General features: G+C 45.6%; 1 protein-coding gene across 4 annotated transcripts in view; it reads right to left on the bottom strand.

Annotated features, from left to right (window-relative positions):
- The window catches only part of SGMS1 (sphingomyelin synthase 1), a 182,510-nt gene extending 160,942 nt beyond the window's left edge, over positions 1-21,568 (bottom strand). For 2 of the 4 annotated variants that reach the window (XM_090057812.1, XM_090057810.1), the window contains exon 1: positions 21,426-21,546. The gene's annotated coding sequence lies outside the window, so the exon portion shown is untranslated. Of the gene's footprint in view, positions 1-21,425 lie in introns of all 4 variants that reach the window. The other 2 variants (XM_090057811.1, XM_090057809.1) reach the window with 2 other exon arrangements.
- Between the last annotated feature and the right edge of the window lie 244 nt (positions 21,569-21,812).

Consider the following 21,812-nt stretch of genomic DNA (forward strand, 5'->3'; position numbering starts at 1 on the left):
AGCAGACCTGAGGCTAAAAAGAAAGACCTAAAAAGGATGGAGGATGGGATTCACCTCCAAAGAGGATTATTCTGCACTGGTCCGGTTCTCCAGAGAGCAAACCAGAAAAGCCAAGGCTGCAACTGAACTCCAACTAGCTTCGAGCATCAAGGACAATAAAAAGTCCTTTTTCAGATATGTGGGGAACCGGAGGAAAAGCAAGGGCTACACTGGACCCCTGCTGAACCAGACTGGGCAACTGAAACTGATGCCCAGGAAAAAGCCAACCTATTAAAATGGGTAGTTTGCATCAGTCTTTCATCAGTCCCATGGGACGCCCATGGCCACTATGGGACAAGGAGGTCTGGGTAAGGGAGAACCCTTGCCCTCCATTAATGCTGACCTCATGAAGGAACACCTTGAGAAGCTGGATACCTTCAAGTCAGCTGGCCTTGACAACCTGTACCCCAAGGTACTCAAGGAGCTGGCGAGCATCATAGCCCATCCTCTGGCACAGATCTTTGAAAACTCCTGAAGCTCTGATGTAGTACCTGAAGACTGGAAGAAGGCCAATGTGGTACCTATCCTCAAGAAAGGGAGGAAAGTGGATCCAGCTAACTATAGGTCCATCAGCCTGACTTCTATCCCAGGGACGATCTTAGAAAAGTTTATCAAAGAGACCATCCTTAATGGACTGGCCAACGTCAACATCCTAAGAGATAGCCAGCATGGGTTTGTTGCGGGTAGATCTTGCTTGACCAATCTCATTTCCTTCTATGACCAGGTGACCCATCACCTGGACAAGGGAGAAGAGAGTGATGTCATATATCTTGACTTCAAAAAAGCATTTGATCTGGTATCCCATGATCATCTCTTGGTGAAAATGGCCAATTGTGGCCTTGGGTCCATCACGATCCGCTGGCTGGGAAATTAGCTCTGTGGTCAGACCCAGAGGGTAGTAATTGATGGATGTCACTCATCATGGTGTCCTGTGACCAGTGGGGTCCCTCAAGGCTCTGTCCTTGGACTCATATTGCTCAACATCTTCATTAATGATGTGGATATTGGAGTCAGAAGCGGACTGGCCAAGTTCGCCGATGACACCAAACTTTGGGGCAAAGCATCCACGCCACAGGACAGGCGGGTGATCCAGGCTGACCTGGACAAGCTCAGCAAATGGGCAGATGAGAACCTCATGGTGTTTAACACTGAAAAATGCAAGGATCTCCACCTTGGGAAGAAAAACCTGCAGCATCCTTATAGGCTCAGCAGTGCTACATTGGCTAGCACTACGGAACAAAGAGACTTGGGGATCATCATTAACCACAAGATGAACATAAGCCTGCAATGGCATGCTGCGGCTAATAAAGTGAGCAAAACGCTGGCTTACATCCATAGATGCTTCTCGAGCAAATCCCGGGACGTCATTCTCCCCTTGTACTCGGCCTTGGTGAGGCCGCAGCTGGAGTACTGTGTCTAGTTTTGGGTTCCACAATTCAAAAAGGATGTGGAGAAGCTTGAGAGAGTCCAGAGGAGAGCCACGCGCATGATCAGAGGTCAGGAAAACAGACCTTACGATGACAGGCTGAGAGACATGGGACTCTTTAGCCTGGAAAGACGCAGGCTCAGGGGTGATCTGATGGCCACCTATAAGTTTATCGGGGTGACCACCAGTATCTGGGGGAATGTTTGTTCACCAGGGCACGCCCCAAGGGATGACGAGGTCGAACAGTCATAAACTACTACAAGACTGTTTCAGGCTGGACATAAGGAAAAATTTCTTTACTGTCCGAGCCCCCAAGGTCTGGAACAGCCTGCCATCGGAGGTGGTTCAAGCAACTACATTGAACACCTTCAAGAGCAAATTGGATGCTTATCTTGCTGGGATCCTATGACCCCAGCTGACTTCCTGCCCTTTGGGCGGGCGTCTGGACTTGATCTTCCAAGGTTCCTTCCAGCCCGAACGTCTATGAAATCTATGAAATGTTAGTTGGGTACTTCAAAATCAATCAGCTACTAGATAAAAGCACCAAAAAGCCCCACTGAAGTGCGCGATCTATACAAGCGTTGGGTGACCTGGGTCAAACTAACGCAATGTCTCTTTCAGGCATGCGCTCAGCTCAGTGCAGGGGCATACCAAGCTGAAAGTAAAGCACTGTTTGGGGGGTTTTTCCAAGTCTCTAAACAGCCTACAACTTATCCTACTTCAACACTTCCATGACTGTCATGCAAAACTTTAATGGTAGACAGATCTGAATCAAGTCAGAGTTCTTACTGCTTTCTGGCAAGTGGCAGAGATAAAAAGTGAGTCTTACTGAGAGGCCATTCCACGTACAAAGGCTTAATCTGATTTTGCTCTTTTAGTTCCAGAAAAGACCATTAGGATTTATTTCCTGACAAATGGTCTAGCAAGGGGAATATCACATAGTCACTGTATGAAAAGAAGACAAAGTTCAAAGCAGTTCAAATCTCCCTGTAGGGGACTAAACCAGCAACCTGTGCATCTAAAAGCATGGATCCAATGTTTGTACTGAACAAAAAAACACAGACTAGCTTCAATTTGAAAGTAACTCAAACCACCACTTCCCATTCAGTGTCTATATGGAGACAGAGGCATACTGAGTTATGGTGGGTTACAACAGCATTTACCCAGCCCTGTAATGTGGCCAACATGGGGCACACATGCCACATTTGGCATGTGAAGCCTTTGTGTGTGGCACATGGCAAATCAGGGAGATGGAAGACATACAGGAACAGGTTGGGCAGGGAGCAGAAATCAGAGTAGCAAGGCAGGCAAGAAGAAGGGGATCAGGGTCACATTTGGGGAGGGCATGGTACTTAACTTGGCCTCCACTGAACTTTCTTCTAGTGTCCACATAACACAAGCCGGAAAGTTTGCAATTAATTTTTTTTTTTTTTGCAAAAATCTAGCTGGTCTAATAAAATATATTGCCTCTATCATGAGTTCTGTTTCCTTTTGCCTCTAAACCAATACAACCTGGATACCCAACACATGGAAGATATCAAATTTTAGCCAATTTTTAAAATGACATCTTCATAATTTTACAAGGGAGCAGGTTTGACCGCCTGAAACTTGAGACCCTGCTCCTGCCTTTGTTTGAGGTAATTTGCATCACCCCAGAACTCAGAGACACTTTACCACATAAGAAATGTCTGCCCAGAATAGCATTCCATCTCTTTACTCCACTGTGAAATATGAAACCTGGTAACCAGAAGGAAATAGGACTATATCCTGCTTACCGCCAAACAGCTTTGAGGTAAGCAGACTATTGCAACTGTCCTCTGAGCCTGATCTGCATATAAAAATGAACTGTTCCAAACAGGAGATTTCACCACACCTTCAACTCTCCTATGACATACGAACTTTCATTTCTACCCAAGAGAACTTTTATAATGTTTTCTCTGATGCCTGAAGGGTTTGTGCCTGAAAGCTTGCAATTAAAAACATATTTTCACCAAAATCTAGCTAGTCTAATAAAAGATAGTACTTCTACCACAAGTTGTGATTCCTTTTGCCTGTAGATCAATATGGCTACAACCTGGATACCTGACATATAACTGTCAACATTCAAAATAGTAATGCAATAAGCATATAGAGCACAGCTATAACCAGCCTTATCAGACTCCCTCTTTCCTCCTCATCCTCTAAATGCCTTGAAAAATTAAAGCAGTTCATGAATTAAACAAAACTTTTGGAATCAGTCCTTTTACTCGAAAAGTACTGTTTGGAAGTTTGGACAGATGTTCTCCAGTGAGACGGGCAACACAACAAACTTATTCACTGGTGTGGCGTGGCAGTGGATCAAGTGTTGTTAAGTCGAAACTAACGTCAGAAAGTTGAAACAAGGTGTTAATTTATAAAACAGTTTTCAGTGCGAAATGTTGCAATTCAAAACACTGCAAGTCAATGACTGCCTGTACATCATTTCATTTTAATTGTGGAAATGTGGATGGGGGGGGCGGGGGACACGGTTAAATCAGAGAATTTTGGATTTTATTTTTTTTTAAATCAGAGAAAACCAGGATCCCTGGTTATGATTGTTTATATTAATCACTTTTAAAAGTACTTTAAAGCTCAGACACCAGTAAGCACAAGTCACTGTATTAAAGACTAATGGACCACCTAAGTATGTACATACATAGAAAAACAAGATCTTCTACATTACCTATAGTCAGATCAAAGAAAAATGCACCAAAAGCTTTTGAATGGATTTAGATTTCAAGAAAAATTAGGTCCTCATTTCATCAATCATTATACCATTTTAAAGTAAAGTAGACTGAGGCAGTTGCTTCCAGAAATTCATTTCTGCCTTAAAGTATTTAGATTAACTCTATTGTCGTGTTTTAAAAACTATTAAATCAATAAAACCAAAGGTGCAGTCTTGTATCAGATCAGCACAGATATAAAAATAACTGAGTGCATCAGAAATCGGCCTGTTGGGGCCGATTATTTGGCCGATAAATGCCCCATGCACACGCACAACCATAGCATAGCATGAAGGCAGTGAGAAGCACTGTTAAGTCTGTTGTGGGGGGGGGGGGGAAATCAAAGCCCTGACAGTGAGGGACATCCTGTGGCTGAGGCAGGGCGGGAGGCAGAGCTGCGGCTCATCCAGAGGTTGTAGGGCACTTCTGCTGCTGTGTACACCTTGTGAGGACAAGGGCGGGGGGGAGGGAGTGTGTGCCCCTGGATCTGTGCAAGGCAGGCTGGCAGAGCCAGGGATGCCCTTGGGGTAGGTGGTGGCAGTGTCAGTGGGAGGGGGTTTGGGAGGACTACGGTGAATTTTGGGGTAACTGCAGCCCCCTCCCCCCCCATAGCCCCCTCCCAGCATCTCTGCCAGCTGCCCCAAGCACAGCCCAGCTCTGCCCCTGCTGGGAAGAACCCAGTGTTGCCCCAGCCCCAACTTGCAGCTGCAGCCCACACAAATCCAGGGGTACATGCCCCCCCCCATGCACAGCAGCAGAAGCCCCCCAAGTCATGGCTTCATCCCACTCCCACCCCAGCTGGGCAGCACCTGCCCTAGACGCTTCCCCAGCGCCACTCCCTCACTCACCCCGGAGGCTTGATCTGCCCCTCTACGCCCTTTACCCTCACCCACAACAAGCTTACCAGCTGCATGCAGCTCTACAAGCTGCTGGGCTGTGTATCAGAAATCAGAGCCGTATCGGACAACATGCCTCCTTAAAAAAAAACAACTGGCCATCAGTATAGGCCCCAAAAATCTATCGGTGCACCCCTAAGTAAACCATGATACAGAGCTGTTTTTTAAGGAAGTCAGAAAAGTAACTTTAAGTATTAGGTGTAATCTAGCAATTAAATTAAGTCGTGTTTGTTTTTAATTTGCACTACTCTCATGTTCAGTAAAATCCCAAAATTATGGCCTACTTGTGTTGAATATTACAGCTTTGCAATTTATTACCTTTCCAATGCTGATTCCCTAAAACTATTTTTATATAAAATGTACTAAAGAAAATAGCTAAGAACTTTACATACAAGCCTAAAACAAAAGCAGTCTGTGTGGTAGTAAGACTATCCATAAAAGGCATTTAAATTATTTTTTCTGTTCACAGTGTACTCAAAGTATAAAATTACACCATTCATAGAAGTATTATATCTTGATTTAGGACAGAAAGCAATTGAGATACAAGCAGAGTCTTTTAATATGCAAACAGTTACTAAGAGTAGAGATTTAACAAGCAGAGGGAGAAACCACAGCTCTTGAAGAAACCACAGCTCCTTGTATACCACTCTCATAACGCCTTCATTGGTCAGTCTAAATGTGGGGGAAGAGGGAATCTAATAGTATGGTACCTCAAGTTTCTACATTCAGCTATCTGAAAGAAGAAGCCACTCAAAATAGTTCAACATTTTATTTATATTCACACATACACAAAACGCAGCATGACTGATATCAGTGTTGGTTTTAAAAAGGTTTTTTTCATTGATTTTTTTTTAAGATCTCATCTTCTAGATAGTAACCAAGAATAGACAAGTTTCAAGCTAAAGGGTAAAATTTCCTACCAACAATTTGTTTGCACTACCATGACCAATTTCCCTCTACAAGGGCATATAACAGACTGACTGAACAGAGGCCAGAAAGAAATGCACGTTCACAGTTAATTTTATATTTTGATATTTTGTTGTTCTGTCTACATTTGACAGATGGTATCTGCACTTAAGGTATATGAGAATATGAACCCTTGACTAAATTTAAAATTGCTATTCAACTTCAAAAAGGAGGAAAGAAATTGAGACCTTGTTGCATCAAACATGGGATGTCCATGAGCTTGAAAAATGGGTGCGTTAAGCAGATATTTATAGTTTATATTAATGTATTAATGCACAAACACCTATTATTCTCTACTGTTCTCATGCTTTAAACATTTATTTTATATCTATATATGTATTGAGATATATACCATCTTCTATTTGTGTAAATACAGTAATCTGCTCATGAAACATTTGAGAGAGAAAAAATGAATTAGTAACAAAGCAATTAACTCTGGTTTTAAATCATTATAGACAGACTTACAGAGCAAAAACAGGATGTAAAATACATTTTATTGATTTTACTAGAGGTTAACTTGCTTGCATTGACCTTTCCTTCCCAATCCTTGCTTCTTTTCACTTTTCATATCCTCTCTCTCTCATGTTGCTGCTGTTACTATTGGGGCATTCTCTCCCCTTCTTGTGCTCTTCCCCTTTGCCACCTTGTGTCATGTCTGCCATCTTTCCTTCCTTCCTTCCTTCCTTCCCTAAACAATTTCCCTGTAACTTTGAAGAGTTCAGATTTCAAGCAAAATTAGGTAAAACACAGCTTGCTAGAAATAGAAGGAACAGGACTACAATGAAAACTAACATACAAATATAATTCCTACGCTGCTGCTGAAGAATTACCAATATTTTCTACCAACCTGCAGCCTACTCTATACAAACAAGTCTTCTAATAGTTTGGAGGAGAATTTAAATGCAGGGTTAAACTTTTGAATGTGTACTAAGTTTTTATTTGGCTACATAAAATACCAAGTCAATTGCATAAAGTCAAAAGTGGAATAGAAAGGTTTCATAGAGTTATTTTAAGCCCAATCATTATGCTATCTAAAGTATATTCAACCATTAATTTACAGTACTACATAAGATAGTTAATTACAATCAAACGGTATTCTTCATCATCAAGGATACTCCATTTTAACACAGTGTTCATGAAAATAGCAACTCTGAAATCTGAAACTCACATTTCCTATTCAGTGGTTCTTTCTATCACACTAGTAAAAAGATCTACTTGCAAAATACTCTTTAGTGTGCTTTGTGCTCATAAAGATACCAAAGGACTAGATACCAGAGAAGGACCTGCATACCATACTGCCAACAGTGTGACAGTCATGCTTGGGAAGGACTTCCTTGAGATGGTTGGGTAAGATCCAACTCCCAGACTATAGCCACAAATTCATTTCCTGCTCACCATCAAATAGACTCCCAATTGAAAGTCTAACCCAGTGGTTATCAACCGGGGGTACACGTACCCCCCGGGGTACTTTGAAAGGTCCCCCCTGCTCCGTGTCCTACCACTTGCCACCAGCCCCACCCCAGCTCTGCATCCAGCCACTCACCACCCCACCCCTGCTTGGCAGCCGGGGGTACACTGTTCCACATCCAGCCATCTGGGGGGTACAATGATCAAAAGAGGCTGAAAACCCATGTCTAACCCATCACGCACTATGGCAGGTTTGGGCGGACAATCTGGAGTTCAAAGGAAAATACCCATCATCCTTCCTGTATATCTTTGTTATTGCACTGAACAGCAACAGGAAGGAAACAGTTAGGAATCATTTCTTTTGAAAATAAAACTTAAGATAAACTAATAAAAGCAGACAGTAGGAAACGTAAGTAGTGAAGGCCAAGTGCAGGCTAACAGTAACCTTTAACAGGTGGCAAGCACAAAGATGGTTTGAATAATCCATATTTGCCAAGTCCCATCACATAGCAGTAGAAAGATAATAAAAATACATCAATATCTGATCTATCAATTAGGGTCCTCGGTTAAGCATGTATTTTCACAGCTGCAATGAATTTACAAACATTTATAGATGCCCACATTTAAACATTTATATAATCTGAAACTGCCAATCACAGCAAGTATTTCTGAAAAAGATACTCACCACTCAAAACTAATCCTAGTATATTAATCATCCACTATGTTTAACAATATTAAAGACAAAGACTATGTTAAGATACAACAGTCTCATTTTATGATGCAAAGAAAAATAAGAATTAGGAGTTAGCCAAAGTACACATTCCTTTCACTTAAGGTAAAGAAGGAATCTAAGGCAACAGCTTGCACAGAGGTGGAAAGAAAAACAACAGATTCAGTGTCAAACTGAATGTATAGTTGTGACGGTCCACAAAAAACATGAGAACCAAGGATTTCTGTTAAAGATGCACCAATATATTGGTGCCATATCAGATCGGCATGGATAAAAGGAAAATTAACATCATCAGCTGCCAGCTTTTTTTGCCTGGTATAGCCGATAAGGTCATCAATAAATACAATATACCTTCTGGATGGGGCCCCTAGATGCTGTCTGCATGCACGCAGCCGCATGCATGCATATAGCTGCACACATGCACAGGGCCAGGAATGCAGCCAAACAGCATGGAGAGCAGCACCCTGCAGGTAAGTCTATGGAAAGGAAGGTGTGTGGGGGAGGGACAGAGGGTGGGTGAGGGGGCATATCAAGGCCCCCATGGTAAAGGAAGGTGTGAAGCAGGTGTATGGGGTGCTGCCCAGCCAGGGCAGCGAATGAAACCCATGGCTGGGGCAGGAAGCAGGTCAGAGCCATGGGCAGCTCATCCAGGGGATGCAAGGGCGATAGGAAGAGGGGCGGCTCCCTACCACTGTGTGCATCCCTGGGGGATGCATGGGGGGCATGTGATCCCCCAGATTTATGCCTGGGGTGAGGGCAGATACAGGTCACTCACTGTGGGTTCAGGGCTCTCTGCTCTGCTGCCTTTGCCCTGGGAGCCGTACACTGGCCACATGTCCCCTGCCTGCCCTGCAGTAGTCAGCAAGTTGTGACTCCCGCTGCTGGGGGGCAGGGGACGCATGGCCACTGTGTGGCTCCTGGGGTAAAGGCAACAGGACCGAGAGTCCCAAGCCCACAGCAGGCAGTCAACCTCTGCCTTCACCCCATTTGGCAAGAGTATTAAAAAATGTGCGCACACCATATTGACAGACAAGTAAGGATGCAATAATAATTATCCTTTAAAAGTAGGGACCTACCAAATTAATGGGTCCCAGCAGTTGATTACACACTATAACATGGCCAAGACCCCCAATTTTACAGCTGCAGCATGGCCGATGCCACCATTTTGAAGGCAGAGCAACGTGCCCCCCCCTCTACTGGCTGAGGGGCACCGCATGTCCCACCCCTCCCAGGCACTGATTGAAAACCCTAGCTTAGGGGTGGGCAAAAATACAGATCTGGCCTACCAGGTGACTTGCACAGGTTTGCACTGGGGCAGCCTGCGCTGGGCTCCCACCGCCACCTGCTGGCCTGGGCCCAGGCCCCGGTCAGCACATAGTTTTTGGCAGGGCTGTTCCTGGTGTGGCTGCAACCAGGTGCTGCTCTATGCCTGCCTGCCTCCACTGCAGGTTCCTGCTTTTGATCTTGCCCCTGCTTTGCCATGCTGCTGCACTGCGCCATGCTGGGGAAGTAGTTTCAGCTGGTGGCTCCTATCCCAGCACACGAGGCTTTGGCTTCAGCTCCCAGCCGCCAGATCTGGGACCAGAGCCCCGGCACTCTGCACAGGGCGGAGCCCCGCTCACTCAACACTTCTACTGGTGGCCAGAGCCCAACTGGTTGCTGCTCTGCACCCTATACCTCCAGTTTCAGGATCTGGAGCTGGATCCCCAAGTGCCTGCTGGGAGTGACACAGCATGGTGCAGCAGAAGTGAAAGGAGGAGCTGTTCCTGGAGGAAAGGGGTGCAAAGCACCACCCGGCTGGCTGCAGCCACCCTAAGTACAGCCCACAGGAAGCTGCTCCTACCCTTGCTGCACTGCGCCATGCTGTTCCAGACAAGCAGGCAGACAATTTCAGCCAGGTGGTTCCTGCCACAGTGCCAGGGCCCCAGCTTTTCATCTCCTGGCTGCTTTCCTGGGAGCTGAGGCTGGAGCCCTGTGTGCTGGGCAGGAGCAGGAGCAGCTTCCAGTGGGTGATAATTACCTAGGAAACAAACAGTTCATTAAGTACGCCTCCTTCAGGAAAATGGGACTTTTGGCTGGTTTTCCCTGCTGTCCTCCCTCCCCATTCCCATTCCTCCACCCCTTCTGGAAACAGGAACTTTTCCCAACTCCCTCTCCCACCCTCTACCTTCAGAAGACAAATAATCTGCCTTTTTCCCCCCACTCTTCTAGGAGACAAGCTTTTTTATGGCCTTTCCTGGCTTTTTGAACATAGCCAGTTCCCTGCGCTTTTTTTTACAGGGAACCGGCTATTTTATGGGAGACTGCCAATTAACAATTTCTGTGAAATCTGTGAAATTTTGTATTCGGTAGGTCCCTATATATAAGAAGAAGGTGGCTTAGGCTTCTGGAACGTGTTACATGTAAGGCATGAATAACGTGTTAATCGCACCATAAATAGTGACATGCTACACATGCAGTGTTTTATGCCACCATAAAATTCAAACCAGCCCCAAAGATATTTGAAAAATTATGAAGAATATATTTGTTGCTTGTTTGTACAATGCTATACTTTGCACACTTAGCACACCTATGCCAATACTGACTGACCATCTGCCAGTCCCCTTAGATCCACCTGACAGCAGGAGGGTTGTACTGTGAGCGGGTGGGGCCTAGGAGCAGCCGTGAACTCCCTAGCGCCCCTCTACCGTCACTTCAGGTGGTCCAAGCACCCTCGAATCTCGCCCACCACGACTTTGCTGTTAATATACGTTTATGGGAGGCTGCCTTTATCCGCCTGGTGACTGGTAAGTGTGTCCTGCCCCTACTCCGTATGGGGTGCCTCTATATGTCCCTGCCTTAGGGCTATGGGTGCCCTCTCTATCACCCCGGGCTCCTTACCCATGCGAGGGCCTGGCTCTCCACCGCCGCCGCCCCGTCACCGGCGCCCCTCGGGCCTGGCTCGCCGCTGCCGCCCCGCTCTGGGGCCTGTGCTGCGCCCCTTGCCCCGCTCTGGGGCCTGTGCCTTCTCTAGGCCGATACTGCACTCTTCGCGCCTAGGGCTCCAACCCCCGCCTGGCAAGCGTCTAGGGCTCCAACCCCCACCTGGCAAGCGCTCGCTTTGCCCCCTCTGGGGCCTGGCCCTCTCTAGGGCGTCCGCCACGCTTCCTGTGGCCGTTGCCCAGCCTCTGGGCTTATATCACGCTCCTCGCGCTCTTGGGGCTCAGGTGGCTGCAGCCATGCCTGGCCCCCTTGACTCTTCTCTGGGTCTTCCGCCTTCTGGGCAACCACCACACCTCTCTCTGGCGCACACCGGGCCTCTCTCTCTCTGCCCCCCCCGGGGCCTTGCCCTCTCTAGGGCCCACGCCGCGCTCTCCACGGCGGTTGCCCTCCTCCCAGGCCTATACCGCACTCTACGCTCTTGGGGGTCAGGTGGCTGCCGCCGTGCCTGGCCCCCTTGACCCTTCTCTGGGTCTTTTGCCTTCTGGGCAAACACCGCGCCTCTCTCTGGCACAACTCGTGCCTCTCCAGCGCAACTGTCATGCCCTGCTGGCACTGTGCCCTTACTGGGCACTGGGGACCCCCAAGCTGCTGGGGAGCTCCCCTGAGGCCTCCTCGCTCCCCTACAGCCTCACCTGGTCCTCCGGTATAACTATAACCAAGACATAAGCCACCTGGCCACAACATAAACAACAGAGCCTCCTGCTCATCACACATAAACACCAAGCCCCCCCACCAGGGCTCTCAATCCTACCTCCCTTCAGGGTGTTCTTGTTCCCAGCATCATCGCAGCTGGTCAGTGGGGTAAGGCTGCAACCACCCACCCAGACTGTTCAGCTATGCCGCAGAGCTCCTACTCCTGCGGCTGCCAGAAGGGAACTGCTCTTCAGGCTCCGGCCTGGGCTGTTTATAAAGGCCCGGCCCTGCCCCCTTCTGGCCACCGGACCCCCCTGGTTGCCCTGGCGATTGGCAGCTCAGTTCCTTTTGCTACCACGGCACAGGACACCTTGGTGCTCCTGTGACATGTACCATCTCACTCTTCGCAAAAAACATACAACCTCCTCACTCAGTTTGGATAATTTAAAAAGTTGATAGGATGTACCCTACAGTATTGATGAGATTGACTTAAGTAATTTCAGAGACACTGACTATCCTTTTTGAGGACTTGTGGAAGTTGGGTGAGTTACTGGATGACTGGAAAAGGGCAAATATAGTGCCCAACTTTAAGAATGGGAAGGAGTATTGGGGATATTTCAGACCAGTCAGTCTAATCTCAAATCTAGGGAAGATTATGAAGTAGGTCATCAGGTAGTCTATTTCTAATAACCTGGAAAACAACAAAGAGATCAGGGACAGCGAACGTGGATTCACCAAGAGTAAATCATTCCTGACCAAACTAATTTCCTTCTATGAAGTGACAGGCAAGATCTCCATCTGTGGATAGGGACAGAACAAAGGATTCACTATACCTTGATATTAGCAAGGCTTCTGACACCATCTACCATGACATTCTCATTTAAAAGCTAAGAAAGTATAGACTAGATGAAAGTATTGCAAGGTAGATGCAAGCCTGGTTGGAAAATTGTGGTCAATAAGCAGTCATCAATGACTCATTGCCTAGTTGAGAGGAGATATAAAGCGGCGTTCCCCAGAGGTCTAATGAAATTGAGTGCATGTTTAGCAAATAGGTAGATAACACTGAGTTGGCTAGAGCTACAGACTCTCTGGAGGGTAGTGACAGAGTTCAGAATAACTTTGATAGAGTGGTCAAAAAAAAAAAAAAATCAATTGGATGAAATTCAACGAAGATCAAATGCAAAATCCTGCATTTAGGATGGACTAATCTCACACACACATGAAAAGCTGGGCAAGGAGTGGCTAGGCTGTAATACTGCATAAAAGGACCTGGGGGTCACAGTGGACCATACGTGAATTATGAGCCAACTGCATGCTCAAAGGTGATTACATGGAGAATGTAGATAGAGTATTCTTGGTGGCTGCAAGGGACAGGATAAGGACCACCAGTCTTAAATTTACCAAAAAAGAGAAATTTAAGTTGGATATTAGGCCTTCATCACCATAAGGGTAGTTAAGCACCGAAAAAGGTTACCCAAAGAGGCCGTGAAACTTCCATCCATAGATGTTTTTTAAGAGCAGGTTAGACAGATACTCAACTGGGACGACAGGCTGCTGACAGACACAGGAGGAAAACAAACCCAAAAAAACCAAAAACAAAAAAAATAGCACTTTACTTTCAGCTTGGCATACCCCTGCACCAAGTGCAACACATGCCCAAAAGAGGAACTGCACCAATTTGACCCAGCTCGCCCAGTCTCTGTTAGATCGCGCACTTCAGTGGGGCCTTTTGGCACTTATCTAACAGCTGATTCAATACAGATGGGGGGGGGGTCAAAATGACACAGTTCCTCATTTAGTAAAGTACCATTTTGAGTTTTTTTCCATATCAGTTAGTGGCCATATAGTCAGAGCCAATCCTGCCCTGAGCAGGGGACTGGACAAAAGAGTTCTTGAGGTCCCTTCCATCCCTACTATTCTGCAATTCCATGAACTTCCAGTATTTCAATATTTTTAAGTGCTGACAGCACGCTTTGCACAGACCATTATAAAACCATGGGTCTACTAAAATGAGCTTAAAAACAAAGAAACTGAAAAAGCATAGACAAATCATACTAAGAAGCCCAGAAAAGAACTTGGGCATCATGGAGGAGTTCAAAAGAGATTTTTATTTAAATACAAGTAAGGCTATGAATGTGAAAGCCAGTATTAATGAATGTTTTTAACTGAAGTCAAAGAAAGCCAGTCCTGAATGCTGTCAATAGGAATGTCCTACCAAATAAGGCAAGTACAAATGAACAGAAACCAATACATTTTATAGTAAGTTCTTTTTCATTTTTCAAGAAAAATGAAATTAAGAAAACAAACTTAAGTATCTATTGAGTTCTCTAAGCTAAAAGACATACCATTACTAAGCAATACTACAGTGTTTAATCAAGCTTTGGTTTCAGTGAAACTTTTGTTTAAGGAAAGATGATCAGAATACAGCCCAAGGTTGTAAAGACTTTTTAATTTGATGGGTTAAGATTTGCATGGTAGCCAATTAAATGTGCAAGCAGAATTTTTAAAAACTATATCTCTATGAGTATATAATTCATCAATCAACACAAACATTTTAACTGGATTAGTCCACCCCAAAGTGAGGAGGTACCAAGGTCTCATTTTCTAAACAGAAGCTCAAGACTTCTTACCTACACCAAGTACTAAATACTGTTTTTCTTGCATAGAAGTCTGAGGTTCTGAAAAGAACAAAGGAAATTTAGGGGTAAACATCTAATTTGGAGGCATGTTCCTAAATCATTTCTACAGCTTTCCCCCTTTGGGGGAAATTAATATCTACTTCACAATAGTTCCCTTAAAAAAGGCATGTACTGAATATTTTGACTACCAAAGAGACAATTCACCTAGCTTTAGACATTTGACTCAGGACAACTAGAGCATTTATACACATACTTTTTCAATCAGCAAGGCTTCAGACCCGATTAATCCAGTCTGCTCTGCATGCAAGCTGACATGCACAGTGCTGAACTGCATAGAGTTGTGTAAGTGGCAAAATGCATGTCAGTGTGCAGAAAACAGTAGTGGTGTGCTTTTGAACTAAAGCACCTCTGATGGGTTTTAGTTCAAAAGCACACCACTTACACCACGACCAAAAGGGACCTAAGGGTAGCGATCGGCCATCACGTGAACATGAACCAGCAGTATGATGCTGTGGCCAGCAAGACGAACAACATGCTGGTATGCATTAACTGTTGCATCTCATGCAAAACTAAAGAAGTGCTACTCCCACTGTACTCCACTCTGGTGAGACTGCAGCTGGAGTATTGCATCCAGTTCTGGGCGCCGCACTTCAACAAAGATGTGGAAAAACTTGAGAGGGTACAGAGAAAAGTCACCCGTATGATCAGAAGCTTGCAAGACAAGCCATACGAGGAGAGACTAAGGGATTTGGGCCTCTTCAGCCTACAGAAGAGAAGGCTGACAGGGGACTTGGTAATGGCTTACCACTACATCAGGGGAGCATATCAAGAACTCCATGAACACCTGTTCACCAAGGCACTCCTGGGGAAGACCAGGAGCAAGGGATACAAACTCCTAAAAGGCTGCTTCAGGCTCAATTCCAGGAAAAACTCCTTCACAGTCAGGGTGTCTAGACTGTGGAATAAACTCCCTCCAGCAGCGGTGCAGTCACCTACCCTAGACATCTTCAAAAGGAGACTGGACAGTCACCCTGCCAGGGTCACTTGGCCCCATTTATCTTTTCCTGCCTAGTGAGAAAAGGAGGAACCACTTTTGGAAAGTCACTTCTACCTCTCTGTGCCTTGGTTCCCCACTTTGTAAAATGATTGGACATATCTGGATTAAAAGCCCTGCAGATGAATTAAATGTTATACATTTCCCTGCCTGAAATACATGAGTCCCATTACTGAGGCTCATCTGAACAACTCCAAAGTTGAGCTCAATTTTCCATCCGCTTCTCTACCCAACAGTTTTCCCTGTAACAATTAGCACATATTAGTACATTTAAATTACTCCACTTAAGCTAATCTAATTTACCTGAGAACAACTATACATGGATGGATATTTCCATGCTAAAATTCAGACGTATGGTAGCAGCACAAAGCCCTACCTAAGCTAGCTACCTGGAAGAGCAGCCTGGAAAGAGGGCAGCAGGAACTTCTAGCAATGAGAGCCACTTAAATATGAACACTACATCCTAGATAGGCTTCTATCTCCTGTGCCACCGCATCTTTACTGCTACTACTAAATTGCAACTGCTAGCTAAATTGAAACTAGTTTAGGTATGACTATCAATATGCTAAGATGTACACAGAGAAACAACACACAAGCTAGAAGAGAGAAGGAAAGAGCTCTGATGAGTTGTACTCAGGGTACTATGCCTTCACTGTATTATCAGCTTGATTACCAGCAGCTTTCAAGCTGCAGGCCCATATTCCCTGATGATGTAGTAAGCTTAAGCATAAAGCATTATTAGGGCTCATAATAAGTGAGAGGGCAGAGTCCGAGTAGAGGCATAATTAGAATGTTATTTCAAACAAGCAAGGCAGGAAAACAAGCCTCAAGAAACCTCAGGAGGGTCTACAGATGTGAAAGTGGCTTAGAAGCAAATGTTACTATTCCTACATTGTGTAGTACCTCCTTTCTAATACAGAAAGGCCCAGTAAGTTAATTAAAGGTTCAACTTCGGGAGAAGCAAACTTGTTCCAAGTTTCTAAAACTTATTCTACTACCAACAAACTAGGAATAACAACTAGCCATTACCTTATTTTTTTAAGTTTTATAAAATTTCTCTGGGAACAGTTCTTCTGATCCTAGTTTCCCAAAAGACAAAAGGAACCAGTAAAAATAGGAGTCAGCCAAAATGGGACTAGCCTGATCTTAATTCACTAAAGTCTGCACAAATAATTCCTTGATAAAGGCTAATTCTTGCACATACTAAAGCTCTGTATTTAGATGAGAATCAGATATGCTACCAAGCTGAAACCAATTCCCTAGTGCTTCCCCCTCCCCCCTTCACAACAAAAAAATACTTTACCACCTACCAGAAAGGTATCATGTTAGAAGTTCAACAAAATCAGTGGTTTTCATAGCAGGCAAGTATCCCAGCCTCTTTGGGGGGGGTTTTCTTTAATGGCTTTGTCAATATTTTTCCCCAAAGCTGGCCTACTCTAATACATGTAACAGGAAAAGTCTTCTGAAATGTTAGTAAGTATAAACAATGGTTCCCATTAAAAAGTCTTCATGCACCAATTGTTTCTGTTCTTGTGCATCCAAGATTCCTCAGAGCAAGATTCAAAAAGCCTTACTTGGGTGTAGAAGTTGGGCAGATATTGTCTGTAAGGTGTCACCCTTGCCCTAACTAGTTCAGAGAGACATGAGCTTTCATAGGTGACTGACAGCCTACTTCACTGCACAGCAACGGGCAAAGTCGCCTGTTGCTTATAAAAGCTCAGGCCCCTCTGAAAGAGTTAGTGTCTAAGGTGCCACTCTTCCCTACCTTCTCCCTGTGTTCATAAATACCTTGCTTCAAAGGAAGTCCCAGTGAAAACATAATCAATGATTTATATACTAGGTAAGAAAAACTTTTAAAACAATAATTACTGAAAGTTTGGGTGCTTGTATTAAGCATGTTCAGATAAAGGCATGGAATTCACAGTATTTACCAAACAAAAGTGCACACCTCAATCAGAAAGTCTGCGATGTGCCCAGAGGAACAGGGATACTACTGTAAACACAGTCTCTCACTGTCTTAGTCTAAAATTGAACACTAAAAAGCTTTGAAGCAGTGTTGATCTTAATGTGAGTAGTTATGTATTTTGTATTCAAAATACATTTAAATGAATATCTACCTACTTTGACAAATGTCTAACTTCTTATACAAGTTAAAAGGTACCTCATAAAAGGTATTCATTAAAAATAAAAAAGACTGACTGTATCAAGTTATATTTTGTTTCTAGGCCAATACGTAAATATACAACAAAAAGCCTAAGTTGTTTTATAACAAAGCTTATCTACATAACAAATACAATTTAAAAAGATCTGTGCCAAAATTAATTCTGTCACACACACGCACACACACACACACAAACCTAAAGCAACACCAGACATCAGTGGAGTCGCTCCAGATCTGGATTTAATTTAAAAATAGAGCTTTTATCTTCCACATTAGTTTGTTCATATTCTCTATCTAAATTCTAGCCACCTAGCCAACAGTTGCTACAAATTATACCCATCTGCCAAAATACTACAGAAATGAAAACAAAGGTAATACATAATTTCAATTCAGTAGACAAAACTCAAGTAAATCAATATGGAGCCCAAATCCAAAATCCTGTTGTCTTCAACTGTACAGGTCTGCAACTTTATTTTGTAACTGTCAAACAGTCAAAAAGAACGAATAAATGCACCTTTTCTGACCAAGCCAGAACTCAAACATCTGCTTGAAAATCTGTTTAATCTCTATGAAACCTACCCATGCAAATTGATACATTGATGGTGATAGCAGCATCAGTTCCAAGGGGTCTGTTTAAAGCATTGCACTGGGCCTCAGGAAAGAGGTCCAATTTCCTGCTCTCACAGGAGAGCCAGTGCACTTGATGAAGTCTACATGTTTTATCAATGCCTCATCAGTATAATGGCATATCAGTTTTTAAATGAGTTTTTTTTCCTTTTCCCATCCTTCACCTCTCGTTCATTTAGATTGCAAGGTCCTAAGGCCAAGAAACTGTTTCTTATGTGTTACAGCACCTAGTGAAACAGAGGACCCAGCCAAGATGTGGAAGCCCAGGAACTAGTATGATGACCAACCAAAAGGATAACAGCTGCAAAAACAGAGTTGAAAAAAAGCAAGAACAAGAAAGCAAGTCCGCAGATCAGTAAACAAAGTTTTACTGTACATGCCATGTTGCCAATGATAATTTTTGATGACAAATTCCATTTTTCAGTGTTATTTCTTCTTTCAGGAGACTCATTTTAAGTGACACCCTAAACATTTGAGGCGTACATTATGAGATTCAATTTAAAAAATCTGTTATAAACTTCTGTTATGAATAGCAAATGATAACTTCCAGATGCAGAGTTGAATTTCTGTCAACCTACATGCAGATGTCAGTTTTTCTTTCACTTTATACCACAATAGAGCCTGATCCTTCCTTCAATCAACTCAGGGCCATATATTATGAACACTAGAAGGCGCTGCTTGTTTGTTTGAAATCTATGTCTCTTCCTAGATTCCACCAAATTACTACTATTGCAGGTTGATTTTGTAAGGCAGTGTTTTACCAGAACACATCTAAAGCCAATTTTGACTTAGGAATATCCCACAGAAAAGGAAGATTAGAACTGTATATCTATATATACATACACATTAAGTCTCTCTACTAAGAACCGCATACTAGAATAATTTCAGGGCCATTTTCCATTCTGGACTTTGAAATTCTAATCAAGTCAATATTTCAATCAAAATTCATCAGATTTGTTACACAAACCACCCACCCTTCTCCTATTAAAACCCAAAACTTGAAACCTAAGGCATCATAGGCAGTAACAGGCTACTGTGCATAAATCAACCTTCTCATTTGGAAAGGACATCTAGAGAGTTCTTGACCAAATGCACTTATAGATGTGGTGGACCAGTAAAAGTGACATCAGGGCTCTTCAGCTCAAGCCTATCATTCAACAAATGAGCATCTTCCTTGAACTGAGCTTCTAACAACCACGAGGAAAGTAACTGAGCAGCCTAATGTTGTATAGGGGCTAGGAAGTAATCTATTCACTACTGCTGTCTCCTTCATTTTTACACCAGTTGGCTGAAAGGGGAGCAGGCCAGTGAGCATATTTAAAGGAAATTTCCTACCTATTTGCTCATGTCACATGGTAAGCTGGAATTTGCATCCCCCAGTATTTAGGTCTGGTTGACTACTCTTACTTGTTAGTGAAAACAGAAATGCAAGCAACAGCTCTGGACTTAAAAATTTAAAACCTATGATCCCAACTGCTGCTGTCCCCCACGCTGCCATCCCAAATATCTCACTGAGTTCCACTCATCAGGGAAGACATACATTGAAATCTCATACCAAGTTCTTAACAGCAGAAAGCTTAGTGACAAGGCAGACTAGCCCTGCTTCATACTCAAGCTTCCAGACATTACAGCATTTAAGAATTATTCCTCTAATGCCACCAGACACCTCCCCAGCACATTAATTTCCTCACTACCACCACAGACCTTCCTTGGTTCCAGCTGCCTTGGCACAGTAACCCCTCCCTCCATCACTCAGCACATTAGCCATCCCCTAAGCACATTGGCAGCCATTCTGGCATGCCCTCATCTGGCAAATCAATCTTCCTTTGGCATACTAGTCTCCTTTGATCCAGAGGCCGCAAAATCTCCTCCCTGACGTGGCACATTGCTTACCCTACAGGGAGTACTGGGGAAGGCCCCAGGGGGTACGCAGCAGCAGTGCAGATAAATGGGGGACACTTTCAGTTTCATCACTGGTGCTTCTGGGGATCCCACTCCCCGCAGCTCCTCAACCAGCCGAGGGACTCCCTGCTTCTTGACCAGCCACTAGGGGTACACCAGCCAAAAAAGGTTGAAAACCCCTGCCCTACAGGACAATAAAAACCCTCAGTGTCCCCACACTCAGCTCCACCAGCAAACTAATACCCAGTATCTCACTGAACACATGCAGACCAGCACCATTACCACCTTTACCTTGCTAAGAAGATATTGCACAAATACGTGGAGAAAAGGCATAGCTATTTAAGCACAGGAGTTAAGCCTCTGCATCTGAACTTCCTAGACCTTAAATGCTGGAAGCTGCAAAGGGGAAAAGAAGAGTCAGAGGAAAAACCTTGGTCATACCCAGTTCACTCTCCCATTCAGCCTCCACTGTCTGCCACTACATGACACAGGCCTATCTGTTACCTTAAAAGAAAGAGAATGAGCAAAATGGACCTCTGGTCCAACCCCAGAAACAGCAGTTCTTATGTTCTTAGGCCATACCCTGCTCTGGCACATGAATCCTGGCCTGTGACTGTGGGGCCTAGTAACCTGCCTCTAACACACTGACCACCTGCCCTGACCCGCAAACTGCTCCGGCTTTCACCCCAGCCCCTTGCCCTTCCTCACCGCTGCCTGCAGCTGCTTCCCAATACCCCCCTCTGCACCCCAGTGCTGCACCCAGTGTGTCTCACCCTAGCTCAGGCAGCATGGCGCTCACCCCCATCCAGGTAAGGACATACAGAGGGAGGTGCAGTGCCTGCTGTCCTGCCACAGCGGCAGAGTACAGAGGCGGGAGGGGGTCTGAACCGGGCCTACCCATCCAGCTCCTCTCTCGGTCACAGCCCCCCACACAAGTTCCGACTCGGGCTGCGCCCCTCGCTGCCCCCCGGCCTTGTCCCACTCCCGCAGGGTTAGGACTCCGCAGCCGGCACCTGCCCTGCCCGGCCGGCCCGGCAGCACCGCATCCTCCCGCTGCTCCCTCGCCCGTGGCGCCGTCAGCCGCGCTCCGCCACGGCCACGGGCCCCTCCCGCGCCGCCCACGCGGTCCCCGAGCCCCGGTCCCGGCCCGCGCCAGCCCCCCCGCCGGGCTCACGAGCCACGGCTCCCGGGTGACGCCGCCGCCCGCGGCGGCCGCACTCACCAGGCTGCGGGGCCGCCTCCCGCGGGGGCCCGGCGCAGGGCGGCGGCGGGTGGGTGGCGGCGGCCCCGGCCCGTGCGTCCCGCCCGGCGTCGAGGGGGCAGGGCTCAGCCACGTGACGCGCATGTCATCCTGCGCAGCCATCTTCCGCCCGCCCTCCCCTCCCGCCCGACGCTGCGTACCTGGCGTGGGGAGCGCGTGCGGTGACGCGGCGTCGCGGTACGTCACAGAGGGGCGCCAGCGCAGCACACACCTGGGGGGAGGGGTGCCACGGGCGGGGCGGAGCTGTAGCGCTCTCCCGGTTCCTGAGAGCCGGCGTCGTCATGAACGCTCAGCATTAAGCGGCTCCCCCGCCCCCATCCGGGAGCGCAGGTGAAAGGCCTGGTTTTC

The sequence above is a fragment of the Crocodylus siamensis genome, chromosome 7, assembly GCF_052110815.1.
Source record: "Crocodylus siamensis isolate JL-2025a chromosome 7, ASM5211081v1, whole genome shotgun sequence".
Classification (NCBI taxonomy): Eukaryota; Metazoa; Chordata; order Crocodylia; family Crocodylidae; genus Crocodylus; species Crocodylus siamensis.